The following is a 4,465-nucleotide window of genomic DNA, read 5'->3' on the forward strand; positions in this document are numbered from 1 at the left end:
TAAAAAATTAACAAGGTTGTATGTGAGACAAAGAAACTATACAACTAACAGTTTATATTCTACTCTAGGAATAAATATAAAGCCATATGGGGAGTTAAAACGATAAAACACGGTATGCTGCCAGTCTACAATTTAGCATAGAATGGCATTCTATAAATTTAAGATGTAATCACAAATTAAGAAATAACTTCAGGCCTAGAGGAAGTACAAGACAAGTGTTTTGTGATCGAAAAACACTGTGCTTCATGGAACGCAGATTTGTAAAATTCTGCTACAGCTCTCAATATATTTGAAACAAAATATTTAGTTCAAAACTACTGACCAAATTTGTCTGCTTAGTCAGCTTCAAACCGCCAATAGTGTGGAACAAAAAACATCGTTTCAAATAAACTAACTGTGTCAATGGAAAAAAATAATAGAAGCAAATTTCTCCACAAAACTGGCAGAAATAGCTTCATCAAGACATTAATGGTTGGTTGCTAATAACGTGGAAATAATATAAAATCAGAAAATTGAAACTACTATCTTATTTTACTCTTTCATGATTATGAGAACGTATATTCATTCACTTCATGTCTCTCCACCACAGAAATCTGTTTTGTTTTCATTTGATGTGGCAGCTGTAAACGTAAAGAGACCAGCAATATGACGAAACATACACACGGGTCACATGGAGAATAATCCTCCACTATAACTCAGCTTGCTCTCTGCATGGGCGAATCTGGCAGCTTGGACTCGCCAGAAAAAATTTTTCAGGGTAGCATCTGGCTACTTGCTGCTGCTGCTCATACAGCAAACAACCACGTTTCAATTAGCCAGAAGTGGGAGAAGGCACTGCGCATACGCGACTTCAGTTCTGCACGTGTGCACAGACCCACTGTCTACTGCTCAAATGAACCCTGTGTAAATTTACTCTTTCAAAAAAGTAACTGCAATAAAATCACTCAAAAAGCACAAAGGACTATTTTCACATAGCAGGCATACCTAAAGGAATTTTATCTGTTAATGGAAGTAAGTTAACGTCAAAAGTATCAAAGGAATTTATCGAAGACTACAACATAAAACACATAATTATTTCCTCCTACCCCTCAAGTTGCAACATGATCGGACAATACATGAGAGAAGTAAATGGTTTACATAGAACCTATTGCAGGAAGGATCATTCAGATCTGTTAGAACATATCAGCAGCTTTGAAGATGTACTTAATAGCTTACAACATATCACAACTGGATTCTCACCACACGAAATTTCATATAATAAGAAACCAATTTTCTCATTAGCAAACTAATTGAATTCCCAGCAGGCCAATGTATATATGCCACTGAGAGATAGGGTATTTTAAGAGAAACTATGAATCAGCATTACAACAAGAGAAAGCAGAGTTATGATAGGAAAATAAAACACACATAATTTAATATTGCAATATTAGTTCTAGTAAAAAGTTATAAAAATCAAAAATATTAAATAGTGATTTCAAGAATTTTTTCATATATACATAGCACCTTTCAAAATTTGCGATAGCTCACACCATAATACTTAGAGGCTCATTTACCCAAAATTCAAGAACCGTATGTTCCAGGAATTGTAACACAATTAAAGCCACACAGACATTCTGACTAAGTTGATACCTTTTACACACCAATTATTTTATTTGAAAATTTTTTATACCAGTTTGGAATTTTCTCCAGTCACATTTGAACATTATTATACTCACGGTACATGCTTTTTATGCATTGTGCATGTGGCAAACGCTATGTTATATTTTCTTCAAGATAAACTCAGTTTCTGAAGTCACATTCATCTATTTTCCTATTCTTTAATCCATTTCTGTAGACACACAATGAAACATGTACTCATAGGTACATGGTTCTCATACATACACAGTTTCATCATACATACACTTACCTATTTGAAACTTCTAAGATTCATTTTGCACATATGTTATCAACCGGCTTATTCTACCAAAAATTCTATTCCTGTTAGATATGAACTGCATGCGTGTTGCATTTGTCATGGATGAAAACTGTCCCTGATGTCCACTCCTTTAGATCTGAGGAAACTGAGTATAATTCATCTATACCCACATATCTGAATGTCTGGTAAACTGTGTCGCTCTGGTAAACTATTTGCAATGCCAGTTGTTCACAAGCGTATCATTATATTACATGCATGACTGAACGAATTTCTTACTATATTGCTTATTGCTCAGACTAGCCTCTGTAAACCAACACTTGTCGCCTTACTTATCAATATACACTGAAGCACCAAAGAAACTGGTATAGCCATGTGTATTAAAAGATAAGTAAATAGATAGAATATGGCGTTGCTGTCACCAACGCCTATGTAAGAAAAAAGTGTCTAATGCAGTTGCTAGATAGGTTACTGCTGCTACAAAGCAGGTTATCACGATTTAAATGAATTTGAATGTGTTGTTATAGTCAGCACACGAGCAATGGGACACAGCATCTCTGAGGTAGCGATGAAGTGAGGATTTTCCCATACAAGCATTTTGCGAATGTACTGTGAATATCAGGAATCCAGTAAAACATCAAATCTCAATGAATGCTGCGGCTGGAAAAAGATCCTGCAAGAACAGTACCAACGACGACTGAAGAGAATCGTTTAGTGTGACAGAAGTGCAACCCTTCTGCACATTGCTGCAGATTTCAGTGCTGGGCCATCAACAACTGTCAGCATGCAAACCAGTCAATGAAGCATTATCTACATGGGCTTTCAGAGCTGAAGGCCCATTCGTGTACCCTTGATGACTGCACAATACAAAGCTTTATGCCTCACCTGGGCCCATCAAGGCCAACATTCGATTGTTGATTAATGAAAACATGTTGCCTGGTCGGACGAGTCTCATTTCAAATTTTATCGAGTGGCTGGACATATACAGGTATGTAGACAACCTCATGAATCCATGGACCCTGCATGTCAACAAGGGACTGTTCAAGCAGGTGGAGGCTCTGTAATGGTGTGAGGCATGTGCAGTTGGAGTGATATGGGTCCCCAGATACGTCTAGAATACGTCTCTGACAGGAGACATGTACGTAAGCATCCTGTCTGAACATCTGCATCCATTCATGTTCATTGTGCATTCGGACAGACTTGGGCAATGACAGGAGGACAATGCGACACCCCACACGTCCAGAATTGCTACAGAGTGGCTCCAGAAACACTCTTCTGAGTTTAAACACTTCCACTGGCCATCAAACTCGCCAGACACGAAAATTATTGAGCATATCTGGGATGCCTTACAATGTGCTGTTCAGAAGATAGCTCCACCCCCTCATACTCTTATGGGTTTATGGATAACCCTGCATGACACATGGTGTCACTTTCCTCCAGCACTCCTCCAGACATTAGTCGAATGCATACCACATCATGTTGAGTACTTCTGCATTCTCTCGAGGGCCCTACATGATATTAGGCAGGTGTGCCAGATTCTTTGTTTCTTCAGTGTATTACATTCATGACTGTTCGAATCCTCTACCACATTTCTTATTGCTCGCATTTGCCTCTATAAACCAATACCTGCCACCTTGCTCATAAACACATTACACATGACTGTATGGGCTCTTTACTACACTGGTTATTGCTCATACTAGTCTCCATGAACTAACCCTTCTTGCCTTGTTTATCAATATATTACGCACTTGATTGAATGAATTCCTTACTGTATTGCTTATTGATAACACTTGCTTCTATGCACCACCATTTGTTGCCTTGCTTACCAATTTATTACACATATGATTGAATGTATTCTTCACTGGTTATGGCTCATACTTGCCTCTATAAACCCACACTTGTTGCCTTGCTTTTCACTATATTACTTATATGACTGGTTGGTTTCTTTAATACGTTGCTTATTGCTAACAGTGGCCTCTATAAACCCACACTGTCGCCGCACTTATCAAAATTTTACACACATGATGGAATGAATACTTCACTACTTGCTAATGGCTTACACATGCCTGCATAAAACAACGCATGTAGTTATGCTGATCATCAATCAATTTATTACACACCTCGTTACATGAATTCAGTAGCAATTTCGTTATTAGTCACATACTTCTGAGAACTTACTCAAGTCAACATACTAGGTTGGTTAGACCTAGATTTATCAGTTGGATTCCTCTTACGAACCTACCACTGTGGCTTCATGTAACATCACTCCATTAGTCACACATTTAGTTACATAAACCTAAATTACCAACATACTGAGATATTTACTTGAGTTATATAAATTTACACTGATATGGAATATCGATTTCCTGTATGAATATGTAATTGAACTTTTGCCTCATTTATTACATGCAAAGATTTATTAATGTTCACATTTGCTTTTATATGTTACATACAGGTATCACAAACATACACAAATATACATCTGTAATTGCAGTTCTAGGGGGTCTAAATATATTACTTATTTTTGTGTTGGGCCAGTTTCCTATCATATTA

The sequence above is a fragment of the Schistocerca nitens genome, chromosome 1 (assembly GCF_023898315.1).
Source record: "Schistocerca nitens isolate TAMUIC-IGC-003100 chromosome 1, iqSchNite1.1, whole genome shotgun sequence".
Taxonomy (NCBI): Eukaryota; Metazoa; Arthropoda; class Insecta; order Orthoptera; family Acrididae; genus Schistocerca; species Schistocerca nitens.